Source organism: Choloepus didactylus, chromosome 24 (assembly GCF_015220235.1).
Source record: "Choloepus didactylus isolate mChoDid1 chromosome 24, mChoDid1.pri, whole genome shotgun sequence".
NCBI classification, from domain to species: Eukaryota; Metazoa; Chordata; class Mammalia; order Pilosa; family Megalonychidae; genus Choloepus; species Choloepus didactylus.
In genome coordinates, this window is record NC_051330.1 from 7,028,055 (window position 1) to 7,050,059 (window position 22,005).

Here is a 22,005-nt window from a genome sequence, read left to right on the forward strand (position 1 = left end):
ACCTTGTCTTGCCAGGATTTCATCTCTTTCAGCTCAACTCAAGGAGAACTCTAGGTGTCTGCTGGATTTTGCCAGGCTGTGTTGTGCCCTGGAAGCTTCCCAAGGCAGTAAGTCAGGACAGTGCTAGAGCTCCCCTCTTTTGTTTGTTTTCTCTCAGGCTTCACTATCTTTTGTTGCTTGCTGTCCAGTATCTGAGATATTATTGTTTCATGTATTTCATTTGTTTTTGTTTTTGTTTTTTTTTTTTTTTTGGTTGGTTCGGGGGAGGGGGGGAATCCAAGCCCTGTTATTTAATTATTTCTGGAAGTGTAAGAGTCCCTAAAGGTTTTTTGTTTTTTTGTTTTTTGTTTGTTCTTATTTGCAGTTGGCTTTGACAAGGGAATGATACCTACTCAGGCACTATTTTGTAGTAAAGAAATGTCTCCAAGAATAAAAGTACAAATCTGTTTAGGGCACAATTTTTTCTAAGTCACAATAGACTCAGAGGTGTTGCAAAAAACAACCAAGTAGACTCACTTTATTTTCCATATCCTAGGACTTGCCTAAGGGTGACTGATTTTATCCCAGCCTGGAGAATTGGGATGGGATTGAACACAGATTTAAGAGAAGCAGCAAGTAAGACAGTTATTCCCTTTACCATATACAGTACTATAAAGTTGAATGAGTTAATAATTGTAAAGCAATTGGAACAATACATTGTCTATAGAAATCTTTTATAAGTGATGTGTAAATAAGTATAAACAAACATTTAATGGTTTGATTTAAATATTAATCTACATGGTTACATAATTTCCCCTATGAGATTCTGGCGTATGATTTTGAGAAAGCAGCTCTAGACTGGTTTCTGGGATAGCAGAGATGTCAAAACACCTTTGGAGAATTTAAAACACTGTCCAAGGGCACACCATATTTAATGTTTGAACCCAGATCTGAACTCATATTTGCTACTTCCATTTTTGTAATTTTTACATCTGCAACAGCCAATCTCTAAATAGTAACTTCTTTTCTAACTTCAGCTACTTATTTAAGGATTTCTCTGCTGTCATAAACTCCAAAATTGCAAGTGGAAGTGCTTCTTTCCAAGTTTTTCTCCAGCTGAGATTCTCGTGCCCAGATTATTCTCACTTATTACAGTAAACATGGACTACAGCCCTGCTTGTTTTTGTTTGGCATTGCAAAACTCGATTTAATTAGGGTGCAAATAATTGGATCATGGAATTTCCTTATTTTGTTAAGTTTTATCTTTGCTTTTATGGCAGAGTCCATAAATCAAAGGCACGTAACAAGGGCTTTTGACTCTGTCCCAAGGTCTATGACCCTCCAGTCCATCTCTGCCACCAGTTACTGTCTCATGATTGACTAAATTGAGCTTGAATTTGCAGCAAGAAATGCATCAAAATCCTGGTCTACTAGGCTAGTGTTGGCTAAGCCACTTAAATTCTCTGAGCTTCTATGACCTATGGAATGGGGTTAATAATCTACTTCACAGGGCAGATGTAGAGATAAGAATGTGAAACCTCATTGCTAGTACTTATATATGCAAGGCACTGTTCTAGATGCTAGGGATGCAGTAGTGGGGGAAAAAAGTGAAAAACAAAGTCTGCCCTCATTGAGGGCAAGCTCTTTATAATCTCCAAAATTCTGTATAAAGATAAGGCAGTACACTCAACCTAATTAGAGCCATGGATTGCTCTGATAATTTGATAGAAATCTCTAATCCCTCTTCCAAGAAACACAGACACACCTTCACAGATATATTTGCATATAACATCAGAAGTTTTTAGAGATTTCAACATTGATTCCAAATTAAAGATCTCTGATATAGCTCTTGCTATTGCTCTTCTGAATGAATAAAATGAAATCATTTATAATACTTTATCATCAGAGAATATATCTATTTTTTCCATGTTTCAATGGTTTCAAAAGGAGAAAAATATAATTAGTGAACATGATAAGAAGCACTTTCAGTAACACAGATATAAATTAAAAGAGTTTCCTGTTGAACTCCATTAATAATACAGCTCAGTTTTGATTCCTCCTCTTTACTGAGGTTTCAAGATAGCTGCTGAGGATTAAATACATTCTGGAAAAATTATGTTTGTGGCTTGCTATTAACTTGTAACTAGTGAGAAACTGTACTTATCAGAGGAATCCCTTTGGTTGTCCCTCTTTCCGTTTTTAACTTTTGCTCATAGCCAAGTTCTTTTCAAAACAACCCATAATTGAGGAGAGAAATGAAGGACCTGAGTCCTTCTTATGAGTCATGAAATTTAGGACATCTTGCAAAATTTGGCCTTATCAGTAATTGCAATGACACTGAAAAGAAAGAGGATGCTTCTAAATTCTTTTCTGTGATTGCACATTGCAAAAGGTTATGCTTGCTCAATATGAGGAATCATATTTACATCTGTCATTCTATTTGGAATATTTTATAGTCACTGGAATCCTCTGCTCTTTTTGACTAAATAATGAATTCCAAATAATAAAGCACACACATGCAAGCACACACAACAAGTGAGTAGTTAGCACAAAGATGATGGTCTGAACGTTTTTCCCATTTTGTTTCCATGCTGAGAATTCCTGTCTAATTACAAAAATATTGTGTAAATGTCAGTCACATGAATCTGTTTGTGAAAACCCCACTGCCATGTGTGTAGTCTCCTAGGACTCCACACAAAGAGAATGATTCAGCATCAAGACGTCTCCCCCTAGAAAAATAATATTGAGCAAAACACTACCGAAGTTAAGCAAAGGAGGGCAAAATGACATTGAAAAGTGATGTTAATATGAGGGCTTCTTTATTTAATCATTTTTGATTATAGTGAATAGATTTAACCATAATTAAAACAGTTACTTATCTTCTTGCTCTGTGGCTGTTTTGGAATACCCTGGTTTTCTATCAGAAAGCTATGTAATAGGATGAAAGCCTGTAAGCTTCAAAAAAATAAAATCACCAGAAATCTATATTATGTTGAGCACTATGAATATATGTAAATAATCCCTTATTAAAATAAATTTTGCCAATATGTTGTTCTCAGAGGTCTACTAAATGTGGGCAGTTCTGTAAGTTCAATAACAAGTTCATTCAGAAGCAACTTTTTCCAAGTTTTTGTAGAGCACACTGAGATATTGTGCCGTGTGAGATTATTGTACACACCTTCCAGTGCATTTCCTCATGAAATGTCTTGACATCCTGTATGAGATGAATGATGCATATGCTTTTATTTTTGACCTTGAAAGATGTTCACAATATATCGTTAAGTGTAAAAGCAGGTTACAAAACACTATGCACATGAGTTTCATTTTTATAAAAATGGACATATTTAGCAAAGTAAAAGGACAAATGATATTTACCAAAATATGAACATTGGCTATTTCAACATAGTAAGGCGGTGATTGATTTTGCTTACCCCCATCACCGCCACCCCTTCCCACCCCACCACCTCCTTGTTGTTTTGGCCTATTTGAATTTTCTATAATGAAGATTATTTTCTAAATGGAGGCTGGAGGTGGTTAGGGAGGGTGTCAACCTCAGGTTAGCATAAATATGTCTTCAGTGGCTCCTCTGGTGGAGTAAATATATCTGCTCAGACTGTGTCTTGGAAATTGCTTCTACACTATAAATTTGAGTGCCTTTCAAATTTGGATGCACACTCTTCATATTGAATGATGCCACACACAGGAAGCCTTGGAATGAATTAGTTTAATTTTTCCCTGAGGAAGAGAATGTTCTCTTGCTAATGATATGTGTCCTTCCTGACTCAGTCATGGGCAGTTCTCCAAACTATTTTCCCTGTCTTAATTCTCCATCTCTCTTTTCCAGTCTCATCCTAACTCCAAGAACCATCAAAAGCCAGGTGCCATCTAAAGCCAACCTTCCCCCAGTGCCTGACACAAGCCACAGTCCCAGCCCCACTGTCTTCTGGTGCTGGAATTGATCTTTGCTATAGACCCCTAAGTCCATTTCTGAGGACACTTGTCAGCATAACATACCCTCAGTTTTTCTCTTCTGGACATCATTTCCTTGTTAAATCTGAGGCCCTTCTCCAAATCTGCACTGACTTCACCAGGGCCCTATACCCTGTTTAGTTCTTCTCACACCTTTTACTAAAGGGACAAGGTCCTCATTCCTAATCTGTTTAGCACATTGTGACTGCAGCCTGGTTGAATCTGAGTATTTAATGCTGCCTCAACATCTTCCACGACTGTGTTATACTTGCTGAGTTAAAAACCCTGATATCAGCAGTTGCTTGCATAATGCCTGCACTTATTGTAACTGCCTTTCTGCTTTACCAGAGCTAGACTCTATGGCTATCCAGTTTCTCCAACCCTTTTTCCATGTATCCAGCTTCTTCTTCTTCCCACTCTCCTATTTTGGTTCCCACTCTTAGCCTGAGCCCACTCCTGATATATTACAACATTACGCAGTGACCAAGACTCATAGATAGGGATATTTGGGAGTCGTGTGAAGCCCAAAGGTGATGTAGAATATCTGATAAGAACTCAGTTCTTATTAGGAGTACCAACTACTTCCTTCCTTCCAGCTAATGAAATTGGTCTTTGAAAATAAATGTATTGAACCCATTTTCTCAGTATCATTGCTCTTAAATCTATGATTGGTTGGTTTGCTGGCTTGAATCTATTATTTTCCCCACAAAAGCCACATTCTTTAATGCAATCTTGTGGGGGCAGACTTGTTAGTCTTTTGATAAGGGTGAGATATTTGATTAGGTTGTTTCCATGGAGACGTGACCCTCCCAACTGTACGTGAGACTTTGTGATTAGATCATTTTCATGGAGGTGTGACCCTACCCATTCTGATGGGTCTTAGTTAGATCAGTGGAGTCCTTCAAGAGAGCTCACAGAGAAAAGGAGCTGAAAGAGGACTGAGAGAGGCAGTTTTTGAGAGAAGCTGAGATATATAATCCAGGATTTGCCCTTGTGAGAAGCTAAGAGCTGACACAGACCCAGAAACTCTCAGATGCCAGTCATGGGCCTTTCCAGATGGCAGAGGTGTTCCGGACACCATCGACCTTTCTTCAGTGACGGTATCTTCTTGTTGATGCCTTAATTTGGGTGCTTTTATGGCCTTATTTGTAACCTAATAAATCCCCTTTATAAAAGCCAATCCATTTCTTGTATTTTGCATAACAGTAGCATTAGCACACCTGAATAGTTGACCTGAGATGACTTGCCATCTTCCACACCTTCTGATGTTGCCAATGGACCAAAGCATCATGTTCAGATTTTAAGAGTGTTTCTTTGAATGATGTCAAACACTGGTCTACATACCTTCTCAATGTCCAGGAAGACAAAGCTCATTTCCTTCAATGACAGCTCATTTTTAAATTTATCAAGACGTCAGGCATATACTTCTGATTCTTTATCCTACCACTTCATAAATGTGGGATGCTCCCATGTTTCTATCTTTAAATCCTTTCTCTTTAAATTCTCTCCCTTGGCAATTCAGAATTATCTTTACTCACATGGCATTGATTTGTGTTTCTTTGCCAATTTCTGTTAGTCTGTCAGTTAGTGAGTCGGTAAGTCATTGTACAATATTTCCTAAGAGCCTTTGTGCTATATTTAGAGTTTATGAGAATTAAAAAGAGATCCTATCCTCAGGGAACCCATAGTGCTATCTTGGAGACAAATTTTGACATTTATTTCAAGCTCTAATATTTCAGGTAAGGACACAATTTTCAGCGATGTACTGTGCACTCTACTTGAAATCTTTGCTACCATTTCTACAAACACCATGAATTCCCATAACCTCCACAACATTTGAGGAAAGACAACAGGTGCAGGGAATGGAGCACAGGTTTCGGTGCAAGCAGACATAGATTCAGATGCCAGCTCAGTCTCTGTCAATTTGACTAAGCTGCTTAAGCTTTTTGATTCTTAGTTTCTGCAAAATGTGGCTAATAATACTCACCTTATGATTTTGTTGGGAAAATTAGAGAGGACATGTTCAAACGGCCAAGAGAAGGACTAGCACAGAGTGGGCACTAAATAAATGGTGTCCATCGCTACCAATATGAATTTGATATGGTTTCTTGTTTCCATCTTCCCTTTATTAATGATCCAGAAGCATGCAATTATCCTCAAATTTAGAGATATATTGGACTACATTATCCTCACATATGCTTCCAATGAGTTTCTAAATTCTATTCATATACCTACCTAGTGTTTCTTGCATCTGAACTAGTTTCTCTACTCTCATTTGACTATTGGAGTTGGAGACATCCTAAATGGTTGCCTTGCTTTGCATTTCACCACCATATGAGTTATCTTTACACTGAAGGAAAAATAATCTTTCTCAAGTGCAATTTTGGTGATATTACTCCTTTAACCAGAATTTTTTAAATAGGGCCCTATTTTCAAGAGGACATAATAAAGACCACCTTAACTTGGCATCCAAAATCCAAGACCTTACACCAGTCCACATGATCAGTTCACATGCTCAGCTATCTCTCTCGCCAAACTGGACTGCTTCTTGTTTTACAAACATGCACCATACTTTCTCATTTCTGAGATAAACATTTAAGGCTGTTCCTTGCCCCTTTACCTTCCACCAATCTGTCAAAATATGACTTATTCTTTAAGGTGAACCCAAATATTACTCTCTCCATAAAACCTCTTCTTGATCCTTTTGCCCCAAATTACTTCCTCCTTTTCCTAAAAATCTTCAGCAATCTATTGGTTTCCTCTTTAGCTCTGGGAACTGTCTTCTTTATTTTTGTTATTTGAGTAAAGCATTTTGTCCCTCTTGAGTACCTTCTTTGAGGGAAGGTAATTGTAATGTTTTATCTCATCAATCGGCATGACCCACCTTCATGGTGGACTATGCATTCAGAAGTGACAAAAGTACAGATCAGGTGCATAAATAAACTTGAGACAATGGTTAGGGATCACCATTTTGGTTACAGAAGCTGTGCTGTTTAAGACCATATGATGTTTACTTTGTTGTGATTGTACTTCTATATTTCTATAGTGCATGCTTATTAATTTTATTTATGCATTTATCTTTTGAGAGGAAATATGAGCTCTCTGGATCAGAGAATAGACTGTTTATGACTCAGAAAGCATCTTGGTGATGGTTTCCCATATCCTAACCCCAAAGGGGATGAAGTGATGCGGGCCAATTTTTACTTTGTGTGAGCAGTGGAGCTGCACTATGTGGGAGGAGCCTCAAAATTTTAAGACTCTGAGTTTATAAAGGATGGCTGGCATATCTATCCATCTTTCTTTCCAGTGAGAGAGATGTTTACCATGGAAATTAAAAAAAAAATTGTAATTAAAAAACTACTTCTGGGTGGAGAGGTTGAAGGTCTTTTCCCTGGAAGGTATCCAAATGCATCTAGAGAGATATGTCTACATTTGTCTAAAGAAAGTAATTATATCAACCTTCCAAGATATATTTCTCATTCAGTCATCCTTTAAGCAAGTTTGATAGTGCTGGTTGCTCAGAGAACTTGGACTGTGCAAAAACATGAACACATTCAAGGAGATTATATCCCAGCAATGTTCAGGAGGTGATAATTAAATTTAAAAATGTATTTAATTGATGTTTATTAGTAATAAACTAAACTACTTATTAAACAACATAAATATAAGAAAGTTATTAGGTTAAACTGTTAGTTGGCTATATACTCTAACCAATGATTTGGAAGTCTCTCAGGCTCAGGAAAACTAAATCTACAGAAAGAATCATCCTCTGGGTTTATGCTGAATTTGATGTTTAATATTTCTCTCACATTCTCTGTTGAACCCATTCCTATCAGACTTTTAACCTCACCACTCCATCCAAATGGTCCTGGTTAAGTTTACAAATGGTCACTCCTCAGTCTCTATTTTCTTGACTTACATAGCATTTGACACAATCAATCGCTCCCTCCTTGAACAACTTGTATTCCAGGACCCCAGGACCATCTTGTTCTCCTCCTTTGGCAATTTTGGTCTCATTTAAACTGGTTTCCTCTCATCTTGCCAACCTCTTAATATTGGAGGGTCTCATGGCACAGCCTGTGGACCTTTCTTTTCTCTATCTGCATTTCCTTACTTTCTTGCTGATGTCACTTTGTCTAATGAATACCACGAATATGCTGCTGACTTACAAATTGATCTCTAAGCAGGACCTCTTTGCTGAGTTCCAGGTTCATATACCCAACTGCCTATGAACATCTCCACTTGGGTGTTCAATCACCTTCCTCATGGCAACAAGTACAAACCTGATCTCCTCATCCTCCCTCACCTCTCTTTCTATGGTCTTCTTCATCTCATTGACTATTCCTTCCTTCCTGTTGATCAGACCAAAGACTTTGGGTTCATCTTTGAACATTCTGGACTTCTGTCTTTCCTTGAAACTCCACATCCAAATGGCAGAAAATCCTGTTGGCCCTGCTTTAAAAATACATCTCATACCTTACCCATTTCTACCATGTCCACTGCTACCAAACTGGCCTTTGCTATCATTTTCCACCTGGGATATGATCATAGTCTACTAATTGGTCTTCCTGCTTCTTCCCCTGTTCTATTTTCCACAGGGCAGCTAGCAGTACTCAACTAGAGAGACTGCCAAGGGTTCCACAGTGTAAGGGTACCTTCTCTAGCCTTCCTTTGGTCATGTTCCTTCTTAGGGGACAAAGGGTCCCTGGGGCCATGCCCACTGAATGGTTGATTCCTCCATGTGGACCATGGAGAACTTGACTTCTCCACCCAAATGATCCAAGCATGATTCTAGGCCTGAAACTCTCTTCCCCAGTGCAGAAACGTCTAAAATAGAGAAGGTAGCCAGGATCTGTCTGGGGGATGGAGTTGGAGGTCTACACACGTCCCTGGGGCTTTTGCTCCCTTTGCCAGAAAACTCTTCTCCTAGAGATCTCACTTCATCTTTTTCAGGTCTTAGCTCAGATGCCACCATTTCAGTGAAGACTCTCTTAAGTACCTGATTTAAAATTACTATTTTCCTTCCAGTCCTCTCTATTCCCTTTCTCTGCTTAGTTTCCTCCACAGCCATATCACCTTCTCCTTATCATCATATAACGTAATGTGTATTTTGCTTAATTATTTTGTTTTTTGTCTTCCCATCCTCACCCCGCAACACCCAAATAGAATGTGAATTTCAGGAAGGCATGAAATTTCATGAAGGAAAACTTACTGCTTTTGTTTGTTGCTATACATTTAGAGGCCAGAAGACTGCTTGGCATGCAGAAGGCCTCAGTAGATATTTGCTAAATGGATGAGGGCTGTAATAGTGGAATCCGTCACCGCTCTCTATGTGCACATGGAGATATTTTCTCTATCTCATAGAGGGGACTCAGTGTTTGCTTATTGAAACTGATTTTAAAGAAATGATTGTATAGTTATCTAAAATGCTTTAATCTGTCAAAAGTTAGAAATGGGAAGAAAAGCTGAGTATCAATCTACAAAATTCTTAATCATAGAAATTTAAAATATTAAATCTGAGAATATTTTGATAGAAGAATGCTTGAAGTGAGGCATGAAATCTGGACCAGAGCATGCGTCTCCTGACTCTCTTTTCTGTCCTGTTTCCACAACCCTTCCAAATTTCAAGTTTTAAAGAACTTGAAGCAAATAGAAGTCTATTTCTGCAGTATTTCAATGCCACATTAGTATGTGAAATAATAGGGAAAATAAATTAAGATAAAGATGCAAGTATCAGGCTGGAACCTTGGTAATCTTTGAATTTCTTTTCTACATAAAAGTAAAATATCTACGCTTTTATTTGAAAGTGTGAAAGTAGCAGGACAAATTTATTGTTATGAAAGGCCCATTGTCCAATAGTGCTGTGTGTTAAACTTCTGTCATACTGAATCTACTCCTCATCCTTTACATATATAACTCAGATTCACTTCCTAGTTTTCTTTTTATTTTTCCTCTTAGAGCACAAATGCTTGTTTCCTAGGAAAAGTGCAACTGCACCATCAACATCCTTCCCATCAGAGATGAGTTGACTACCCATTCATATAGATGTCCTTGTGAAGCAATTCAACTTGTTGACCACCCATTCATGTAGATGTCCTTGTGAAACAATTCAACTGGTTGACCACCCATTCATGCAGATGTTCTTGTGAAACAATCCAACTGGTTGACCACCCATTCATGCAGATGTTCTTGTGAAACAATTCAACTGGTTGACCACCCATTCATGCAGATGTCCTTGTGAAACAATTCAATTGGTTTTACAACAGGCTGTCAATCCTATCTGCATCTCAGCTGGTCTTCAAACCATATGGTTGTGGTTTTACTGGAATCGGTGAATAGCTGCTTTCTTGCACTAAGCTGGAACTATGATTTTGAAAACATGGCTACCAAAGCTCAGCTGAGATAAATGGCATCAAGGAGGATTTTCTGAAGGAAAAGCAGTCCATCCATTGTTTTGGATTCTTTTGGATTCGGGATAGTAGTACCTTAGAAGTGTTTTTTGTAAGAATTGGCATTGATAGCTCCTCTAGGGTTAGTTAAGGAATTCTATAAGAAGTAGCTCCTTAAAAAGTCTTCATTCCATCAGCTTCTCAGTTCCATGAAGGTAGAGTCTTGGGTACTATACATTCTAATATATACTTACTAACTAGCCCAGTCCCTGGCCTATGTAATTAATTAAATTTTTACTGATTAAGTAAATGAATAAAAGTATTAATTAATTAATTTAGGCTGGATAATCAGAATTCTTCTGCCTCTGATCACATATGGCTAGGACAAATCAGATTCTGGCTGGAGAAACTTGGCTACATTCCATCTCTCCCCAATTAACCATCTCTCACACTCATAACCCAGAGCAGGAACATTTTTACAAATGCTCATTCATTCACTCACTCATTCATTTAACTGATTTTCATTGAGAACTTCTGTTTGCCAGAATCCATCCCAGTTTGCCCTACAGAAACAGTGAAGTAGACAGTGTCCTTGCTTTCAAACCTCATATTTCAGAGGAACTGTTATTCCAATGGGAGGGAGGAGACACAATAAACCAGTTAACAAATATACAATATGATTGCTGATGTTTCTAGATGAGAGCTGCTAAGAAGAAACTAACGTAAGGTACCATAGGAGAAAGTGACTGGAATATGGTGGTGAGGAATTTTGGATTTCTTGATCCAAAAAGACTCTGAGGAGGAGACTGTCAAGCTGAGACTTGGATAATTATTAATAGAAATAATCAGCCATCTGAGGATCTGTTGCAAAAAGTGACACAGACAGAAGGAATAACAAGTTCACAGCTCCATGGGGAACATTTGAAGTTCAGAAAGGTGACCAGTGGGCTGGATAGTGAGTGAAGGGAAAAGAACCAAGATGAGGCCAGAAGGTAGGCAGGGCCAGATCATAAAAGAACATTGTGGGAGTTTGCAATTTATTCTAAGTATAATTAGACAATAGGATACTATTGCAGTAGTAGAGTAGCTAACACTTATTTAATATCTACCAGGCATTTTCTAAGCACTCTCTGTGCTACATGGAGCTTACAATTTTCCTATAATAAGAAAGTAGTATTATCTCCATTTTACTGACATTTAGTCAGAACGGGGTTGTTTTAGTTTCCTGGCTGCTAAAACAAATACCATGCAATGGGTTGGCTTAACAACAGGAATTTATTGACTCCTGGTTTTAGCGGCTAGAAGGCTTGCTTCTTCCTGGGGTCAGTATCTTTTGGCTGGCTGGCAATCTTTGGAATTCCCTGAATTTCTGTCACATGGCAATGCACATGGTGGTGTCTTCCTTCTCATCTGGTTTCCACTGACTTCTTGTTTCTGGCAGCTCCCTGTGGCTTTTTCCGCCATGTCCAATCCCCTTTGCTTATAAGGACTTCCGCCATATTGGATGACAGCCCACTCTCCCTCAGTTTGGTCACAACTTAACTAATAGCATCTTCAAGGGTCCTGTTTACAAATGGTTCAACCCACAGGGCTGAGCATTGGGACCTGAATTTGCCTTTAATGTAGGGCATGATCAATCCTCCACAGCGGTTAAGTAATTTCTTGAGGGTTCATGCTTATGTCTGAATAAGGATAGAAGCTGCAGCAGTCAGGCCTGGAAACTTCCATCGTGATGACTGTTCTACACTGCATTAATCCAGAGAGAGAGGTTTGTGGCAAAGGCTAGGGTTATTGTAGTGGTGACAGAAAAAAATGACAGATCAGGGATAAGTTTTGGGGTTGCTCTGACAGGCATTGCAGAGGTTTTGGATAAGAAGCATGAAGGCGAGATAAGAATCACAGATGACTCATAGATTGTTGGCTTGAGAAACTTGTGAAGAGTGACATTTACTGATCTGAAAAAGATTGAGCCTTTTACTATAGGGTTGGGTGAAGGTTAGGGAATCAAGGCTGTTTTTGTGGATATGAAAAGCTTTACATCCAATTGATGCATTCGAATAGAAGTTGGATATATAAATTTAAGCCAACCAGGGTAACCATTGGCATAGGGATGATTTTTAAAACCTTGGACCCGATGGAGAGCGTGTGGATGGAGAAACAAGGGTCCTGGGACATGCCAGCATTTGGAGCTCAGCAGCGCTTCAGGGCTTAGTTTGCACCACTGTGTTGGATGCAGAGATCCAGCACAGGGAAGATGTCCAGCATCCTTGGAGAAGGCTATCTAACCATGAGCAGGGGTTTTGCCCTTGTGGCTTACATAATACAGACGTATGATAGCTAAATCAGAGGGCCAGCAACCCCCTGGTATATGTGTTTTTTTCTTTCTTTTTACAGCCTCTCAGAGGGTTTAAAAAATAAATGAAATACAGTTAGTTCACAGAGGCTTGGGTGCTACTGCATTTCGTAACCAGGGGACAGCGTGATCTGGAGAAAAGAGCGCTGAGCTGAGAGACAAGTACCGGAGCTTCATTCTTGGAAGACAGTTCTGACTCCGTGGGTTGTTTTTTTTTTTCTTTCCCCTTTCCTTTTCTTTTTTCTTTTCTTTCCTTGCAATTTTATTGAGATATATTCACATAACATACAATCATCCAAAGTATACAGTCAGTTGTTCACAGTATCATCGTATAGTTGTGCATTCATCACCCCAGATTTTTGAACACTTTCATTACTCCAAAATAATAATAATAATAATAAAAGTTAAAAAAAAAACACCCCAAACAACCCATCCCCCATTCCCCCCTATTATTTTTTTACTTTTTGTCCCCATTTTTCTACTCATCTGTCCATATACTGGTAAAGGGAGTGTGAGCCACAAGGTTTTCACAATCACATGATTACACCGTGTAAGCTACATAGTTATGCCATCGTCTCCAAGAATCAAGGCTACTGGGTTGCAGTTCAAGCATTTCAGGTATTTCCTTCTACATATCCTAATACACTCAAAAACTAAAAAGGGATATCTATGTAATATGTAAGAGTAACCTCCAGAATGACCTCTGGGCTCCATTTGAAACCTCTCAGCCCCTGAAACTTGACTTTGTTCCATTTCTCTTCCTCCTTTTGGTCAAGAAGGCTTTCTCAACCTCACGATGCTGGGTCCAGACTCATCCCTGGTGATCTGTGCTTTTTATACACATCATTCTCTCTCTGCTTCACTCTCTGGTCTGAGACCTACTTCCTAAACACCTCCCAGAGATCATCTGATGAGAGCTGATGGTTAGCACTGCCTCCAGCATTCTAAAATAATCAAAGCTGCAGGTGGACAGCCTTTTTGTGCAGTGCTTCTCAAATCGTAATGTGCATACAAATTACCTGGAGCTCTGGGTGAAGCACAGATTCTGATTCAGTAGTGTTGGGGTGGGAACTGAGATTGTGCATTCTTCATAAATCTCCTGGGCACCCCACAGACCATGCTCTGAATAATGAGATTTTAGTGCTTTGCAACCTACAGCATGCTTGCACAGAGAGGGACTCTTGTTATCCTCACTACCACCCTTTGGGGTATAGTTTCTGTTATTTATTACTATTTTACAGGGGAGAAATCTAAGGTCCAGAGAAGAGACATTGGCCATGCCACACAGCTGACTTGGTCTCACACTTGGGCTTTGTGGTTGCTGAGTACACTCTCCTTCCACATTACGTCACCTCTGCCAGGGAAAAGGGGGGCCCCTCACATCTACCCTATCTCACAAATGCCCGATGGAACCCGTCTCCAACTGGTCCTCTCCAAGGCAAGCTCGAGCATTTCTGAGTGAGTGCTCAGTGCACACCAAGAATGAAAATAACCCATTATCTAATCTAGTCTGGCCTCTGGCTGCATGAGCTTTATTTTATTTTATTTTGTTTTTCAGAATTTTTTCCTTCTTGCTACCAATCTTGGGAAGAGTCACAAAGAAATCACAAACTGTTGTTTCTCCACTGCGGTTAGTTATGGTAGAGCAAGTTCCTGGAACCTCCCCCTTCCCCACCCAGTGGAGGCAGATGAGAAAGCCTATTGCTTACTCATAGTCCTGCAGTGATTTTTAAGCCCAAGGATAGACTAAGAGAAAACAGATGCCTGCAGCTGTGACATTTTGCATCCCAACAGCTTCTTGAGCTCACTGTTGCCCAACTCTCAGAGCATCAGGAAACAGGGGTATGTCACCAAGACCTCACTGGTGTGTCACAGAACACCGAGGCCAACCCTTGGTCCTCTGGTCAGCATCTCCCCTTGGGAATCTCCCAAGGCACAGCCAGCTAGTTCAACGAAGGCCTGATTGGGGTTCAATGCCAACGGACTCAATTCCCCTTACTGCGGCCAACTCCTCCCCTTGCGGATCCGAGCTCCCCACACAGACCAGGGTAACTTCACTTTAGGCTCGCTGAGAATTCCCCAGTGGAGAACAGTGCAAGGAATTTCCCCTCTTTCTAAGATTCTATCTGAACATCATAGACTCAGCATATTGGCATGGAAAGGAACAGAGAACTCATTCTATTTATTTATCCATTTGTTTATTCCTTAAAAAATTACATATTCTTACCAAGCATCTACTACCCTGAACACATATCAGATATTGTTCTAGGTACTAAAATAAGACTACAACAATGAATGAGACATTTATTTATGGTCCCATAACCAATCAATGCATAGTTGCCCTCTTTTACATTTGTGACAGGTGGTTGTCAGTTTGATGCTTAAATGCTTCTTGTAACAAGAAGCTCACTGCCCCACAGTCAGCTCTAATGACCCCAGAAATAGTTTTCCTATTTCCTTCATGCATAACTCAAATTTTGTCTCAGAAACCACAAAAAAAATCCCTTTTGCAACAATTCTTCATGTAATAGAAGTCAGTGGTTATGTCTTTTCTAAGGTGTCCATAGTTCAAGTTCCATCAACATTTGCCTTTGTCCCCTGTCCGTTCTGCTCATCCTTCCCTCTACTCTCCAGCCAAAATTTCACTTCCCTTTAAAAATCTTATACCTAGAATGGAGCACAGTATTTTGGTGTAGTTGCAACATCAAAGAACATAGGGAGATTATATTTTAATTGCTATGAACACTTCCTCTATAAATATAGCTCAAAATCATATTAACTGTAGCCTGAACCTGGCATCGTGGGATTGAGAAAATCTTCTTGACCAAAAGGGGGAAGAGAAATGAAAAAAAAAGAAAAATTTCTCAGTGGCTAAGAGATTTCGGATAGAGTCCAGAGGTCACTCTGGAGGGCATTCTTCTGCACTGTATATATATATACATCCCTATTTAGTTTTTAGTATATTGGAATAGCTAGAAGGAAATACCTAAAACTGTTGAACTGCAACCCAGTAGCCTTGTTTCTTGAAGATGATTGCATAACAATGCCGCTTACACTGTGTGGCTGTGTTATTGTGAAAACTTTGTGGCTCCAACTCCCTTTATACCGTGTATGGACAGATGAGTAGAAAAATGGGGGCAAAAATTAAATGAATAATCGGGAGGGGATGTGGGTGTGGGATGTTTGGGGTGTTCTTTTTTACTCTTATTTTTATTTTTATTCTTATTTTTATTTTTTCTTTTGGAGTAATGAAAACATTCAAACATTGATTACGGTGATGAATGCACAACTGTATGATGATACTGTGAACAACTGATTGTATACTTTGGATGACTGTATGGTAAAATTGCATTAGAAAAGTCATATCAACTGTGAAGGAACCTGGACCACTAACTGCTGTGTTCCACTTGGGATAGCCCAGGTGGAGTTGAGTTTTGAACCTAAATAATGATTTTTCATTTTATACTGTTGTGAGGAGCTGCTTGGGACTCCTCTTTGTCCTCCCCATAGCAAGACCCTCTTATTTCCCATTTTCAGGTTGAGGTAGGTCATAGGGCTAATCCCATCCCTAGTCATGAAATGTTAATTCAGCCTCAGTTCAGCAGCCAGGTTAATTTTGGTGCTGACTCAAGTCTGACTTTAGATCCTGATTCTGGAAACCAGTTCCCTAATTGACTTTGTGATATTTAAGTTTGAAGCCCCCTTTCTTTTTATTTCTTCTCTCTTCTCATTTTCCACTCTTCCATGACTTGAATGACCATCTGAATTCAGAAGATACCTAAATCAAGCATTCAAACTTCAGACCTATATATATTCTAACTACCTACCAGATAGGTACCTTCTAGGTCTCACAAAAGCTTCAATGCATAAATTTAAAAACTCATTCTTTCCCTCTAGGGCAGTTCCCTCCACATTCCCAGTCTCAATAAGATGCTGGACCTGCATCCCCAACCCACTCTGCTCCCCTCATCCAAGTTTAAAGATCTATTGATTCTACAGTCTAAGCAGCCCTTGAATCCATTCAGTCATCCTCACCTTTTGGCCACCATCCTTGCCCAGCAAGCTTTTATTCTCTCTTGTGTGGATTTCTGTGACAGCTTTTTAATTGGCTTCTCAGAGTGTTCGCTGATGTTTTCAGTTCCTCAGCCTACTCTTCTGCCTGGAACACTTCCAGATGGACTTCCTGACTTCCACTTTCTACTAGCTTCTGGTCATGTTCAGTCAACGCTTCTTCCGCAAAGCTTTCCCTGATCTGCAGACAGAGTCACAATCTGCTCCCACCTGCTGTGGCCACACCCCACCTTTCCTATTGCAGCATTTACACCACTGCTCTGTGATGTGCTTGCTTATTTGCTTCTTTCATTGGCCTGTAAGCTGTTGAGGTGGGAGCCAGATCTGCTGTCTTCATCATTTATGTCTTCAGGTCCTAGCCAGTGCCTGTCACATAATGGTAGTGCAGGACATATTTCTTGAATTGAATTGAGTTAATGACCAGGTTCTTGTCTGTTTCTTTGGGGCTGCTTATCTGCTTTAAGACTAGAGTCTCCCCAACTTGATTCTTTTCTGTCCTCCCAGCCTGAAGACCAGATACACATCCAGAATTTTCATGTTGTACCCACTTTGCCTTGCTGGCTCTCTGTATGCATTGTTTTCGGTTTCCCTGGATTGTGTTCTGTCCAGTTCGTTCTGTCCAGATTGTTCTGTCCAGATGTTTCTGGACATCAAGGTGCTGACTGTCTCCAGGGTCTGTCTCCCAGTGCTTGTCCCTGTTGTTCTCAGGTTTTGAACTCCATCTGGCTTCTGGTTCCCCTCTTCATCAATCATCCTGTTCTTCTCAATTTCCCATCATATTTGGGTGTGTTCAATGTCCAGGATCCAGAAGCTTTGGTCTGGCCTAGCCTGGTGCCTGTTGAGAACAAGCTGACCTCTTGTTTGGACAATGATCATGAATCAGATGATTAGATTACGTCCATTTTTTTTTCAGCCTCTCAAGATCTTTTTGTTCCATCATCTGATGCATAGATGTCCCTCCTAGCTTCGTCTCAATTGCAAGTTTGCTCACTGTGTTCCACACACGCTCAGTTAGTCATTGATGGGAACACTCAACAGGTCAGGGCTGAGTACAGAGCCCTACACATTTCTTGTTCTGTTATTCTCATATTTCTATCCTTCCTTGCCATAGTATGGGCATCAAACATCACCCTACCCCTCCTCCACAAAAGTCATCTCTGATAGAATAGTGCAGAAAGTATCCCTTACAGGAATTTCCACCATAAAGGAGACTCTATAGGACAGGACTGACTTCTTTAAAAATAATTACTGTAATAATGGAAGTTTCAGGAATCTGGCAATTCAACTATGCCTAAAGTGGCCCTGCTTTGATCCTTCTCTTCCTTCTTTCTTTCACCATGCTTTCCCCACACCCAATAATGCATACTTTATTCAAATCTCTATTTACATTCCAAGAAAGCCTGAGCTCTCCCACCATATCCTCCTACTTTACTTTGTTGGCTCATCATCACATGTCCCTTTGCACTAGCTGAGGTTACCCAAGTGAGAAGCTGATGAGCCTTCCCTCTCCCACGTCTTCTAGTTCTTATTCACCAGCACAGTGTGACCATAAAGTATGATTTTCATCATGCGGCACAAACAGCTTTAAATGCTTTCAATCATTGGTGGAAAGCATTTCAAAAACCATAGGTTGGATTCTGTTCCATCTCTTGATGCATCCTGTGCTCTAGATATACCTATTCACTTTTCCCTCACATGTTTTTAATTTCCCATCTCAGTGTCTTTGCATGGGCTACTTTCTCCACCTTACGATATTCTCCCTCCCTATGCCAATCAGCTCAAATTCTGTCTCCTCTCTGAAGACTTTTCTGAGTCTCCCAGCTGGAGCCAATCTCTCCTCTTGAAGCCCAGTGGTGCCAAACTGCCGCTCTCCTGTGCACGTGGTCTCTAATCACGTAGCATCATTATTCATGGCTCATTTCTCCTACTAGATTTTGAAAGCAGTATCACTGTCTTCTTCATCCCAAATATTCTTGAGATGTTTAGCAGTAATTTGCATGTTCTGGTTGTGTTCCGTGAATGTATGTTAAGTTAAGGAAGGAATAAATGAAGAACTGTATTAAAGAGCACATTTAACTGGTAGGATGGAGTGAGAGATCCAACCCTTCAATTTCTGGCCACAGAAATGACCAACCTATAAACCAGGTAAGATAAACTGATAAATGGGCAATTATCCACCTAATTTTTTAAAAGAAAACTGTGGCTTGACATTCTTCTTTGGAATTTGAGATATATATATTTAGTTACATAAATTAGAATCCAGATTCTTTAAATTCAGATTTTGCCACCAATTTGCTGACCTTGAGCAAGATAGTAGCTTCTTACCTTAAAAAAAAAAAAAAAAAAAAAACAGACATATACCTTCATTGAGTCTCTTTTCTCTCTGTATATGAGATATTGACATTGTCCAATCAGTGATGAATGAACAGTTGCCATAAGAAAAAAAAGCTTTCAAAATGCAAAAGAGCAAACAACCACCATCATCCTTCACTGACGATTTCTCCCCCTCTCCTTGCCCCTCTTCTTGCATTCCCAGGCTGGAGCCACAGGAACTGGACATCAGCTCTGGTAGCATTGTTGGCTTCTGGCTGCTATGTTGTTGTACCTGCTTCCCCCCGATCTTCTACAACTCCCAACCTGATGTGGATCTTGCCATCATGTATGCCAGGTTCCTTCGGTTCTGTTCCCCTGTCAAAGATGCAAGGTGGCTGAGTGCATTCTCCACGCATGCTCTCTTTAGCTAAGATTTGATGTCTCCACTGTCACACATATCACCCCCAGATTTAACACCCAGGCACCCTGGCACAGTCTGCCTAGAACTGAAGCCTGTACACCTTGACCTTGGGTGATGCTACATGTCCTCTGTCTGTCCGACGCCCAATGGCGCGCTCGCCTGTGTCGGGGTGTCTGCCTACCGCCACTATTTTTACTTTTTTTGAATCTTCATTCTGCACAACCCACATGTTAGGCTGTCCCTCTAATTGAGACTTATGGAATCTGATTATGGGTTGTTCCATGCTGTTGCAAAAAAATATGTACCAAACGGATTTGGCCAGGTAATGAAGTATCTGCAGGAAGAGATCCTCCTATATTATCAAAAATGAGCAAATGAAGTAGGTTTTTGGATTAAAATAAAATCTCCCCAAACTGCAATACTCTTTTGTAGGCCTTTAGTTTTCTGAAGTAAAATTTGTCAAAGTTCTTTGAGATTGAAACTTTCTTTTGCATATAAAAAATAATTGATTCGTTTAGTATAATTGCTTCATCAATATCAATAAATAAACAAATTGTTTATACTCACTTATTTCTTGTGTGTCTCATGATGGTTGCTTATTTGGTTCTGAAGCATTATGATCATAACTGGTAATCTTAAAGACATTTGAGGCATAAGGTGTGCATTCTCTCTTAAGCAGAATGGGGAATTCCAGACGATCTTGATTGTATTTACAGCGTTTAATTTTCTGAGAGAAGACAGGAGAAGTAAGTCCTAGGCTTTCCCTTTCTCCTGTCTGGCTCCTCCTCGTTCCCAATCTGGCAGTGCTCCTGGTGGAGAGCAGAGGAGGGGGTGGTGCTCAGCACAAAAGGGGGCTGGATTTGGACTCATGTACCAGGTACTCAGAGCAAATGGTGAGATCAGAAGGGGGAATTATGTCATTCCGTGAAGAAATGAATTAAACGTGCTTCCTCGTGTGTCTGATTGACAGCACTACACAGAAAACAAAGAGTATATAAAGAAGCAAACTGCTGCTTCCAAGCCAGTGGGAGGAATCCAGCCACTGGAGAGCTGTTTTGCAGAGTAGAAAACTGAGTTTTTTTTTTTTTTTCCACTCCAGCAAAAATCATATTCTTTAAGGACTTGCTCTGGAACATTTAAATCAGTCATCACTGCATCTTTTCAATATACAAGGTAAGGTTTTTGTTCTTTTTTTTTTTTTTTTTTTTTTTACTAAGCCATATGATTGAATTATCATTTTTTAAAAAGTGTTTTTAATTTTTATGAGGGGAGAGAGAACAAGCCTCTAGATTTATAATTTAAGGTGGGTAGATGCATCTGTGAACACCTTAACACCTTACTACTTAATTAAAGAACTTATGCAAATAAACTCATTTTAAGCATTTTATTTGCAGTGATTACGTTAGTATCTTCCCTGCCACTGGTGCAACTCTGAATGATTCCTGTTATTTTCATGTTATGTACTTGTCTGCAAATCTATGTAAACACTTATATTTGCAAATACAGAATGAGGAGATCCCATATTTAAGTGTGTTATTGAGGAAGACCATGAAAAAGGGATTAGAAACAATATCCCTGAGATAGTTTAGATTAGATTTAAACAATTGTTTAGATTAGAAAACTAATCAGAGGGATTATAGAGCTTCCAATTCTAAACATCACAAGTAATGGAAAAAGTATTTTTGAACACTGTTAGTAATTTATAGTAAGTCTATAATTACTAATATAATTACTTACTATAGTCTGTCTAATCTATAGTAAGCCTGAAAAATGCTATTGCTGCCATGGAATGCAGTCATTTTTAAAAGCTTGGGGAAACCATTTGCATATGAAAATTTGCATGACTACTACAGATGGAAAGTCGGTTTTGTTTGCCAATAGATAGGAGCTTGAGTACAATTTGAAGAACATAGCATTTCTCATTTCACTCTTTATGGAGGTAAATTATTATCTCTCGGTGAAGTTATTTTTTTTTTTTTTGCTTTGATTATTGATAAGAAAAGAAGTTGAAAAGTTCTTTACAAATTCTGATTATGTTCTGCTGCAGAAAGGCTTTGGAATTCTTTTCCTTTGGAAAATATAGCCATAAACTGGCAATGCATATGTATGAAATAAAATCTAGGTTCAGTAATGAAAATGATGTGTGTACATGTATCTATAATATTTATCTCATGATCTAATAACTTGGGATGCTATAAGACTGTAATAACTATTCAAGTGATTCTTGATCATTTTTCTTTCTTTTTCATTGTAACAATGAATTGGGATAAAAGAGGGTCATCACTCTCAGTTGACAAATAACAGACTACTGATACTTTCCAATACTTCTACTATTTTTAGGAATCTGCCTCAAGTCAGAGACAGAGAGATGATCTGATTTTGTTAGCAACTGAGTTATTCATCTGTTTAAGTCACAACCCGTAAAGCTGAGCATCTAGAATTTTAAAGTTTACTTTCTTTGGATGGCTGTCACTTCTACCAGAGCCAGCCCTCACGAGAAGTCTATAGCA

General features: G+C 39.3%; 1 protein-coding gene and 1 long non-coding RNA gene across 2 annotated transcripts in view; one reads left to right on the forward strand and one right to left on the reverse strand.

The window, feature by feature from the left end:
* Positions 1–20,082, reverse strand: part of LOC119519862 — a 121,268-nt gene extending 101,186 nt beyond the window's left edge. Inside the window, exon 1 of the long non-coding RNA XR_005214099.1 lies at positions 20,063–20,082. This is a non-coding gene — a long non-coding RNA (uncharacterized LOC119519862). The remainder of the gene's footprint in view (positions 1–20,062) is intronic.
* A 508-nt stretch (positions 20,083–20,590) lies between these two features.
* THBS2 (thrombospondin 2) overlaps positions 20,591–22,005 on the forward strand; it is a 38,212-nt gene continuing 36,797 nt past the window's right edge. The window contains exon 1 of the mRNA XM_037817632.1: positions 20,591–20,668. The gene's annotated coding sequence lies outside the window, so the exon portion shown is untranslated. The remainder of the gene's footprint in view (positions 20,669–22,005) is intronic.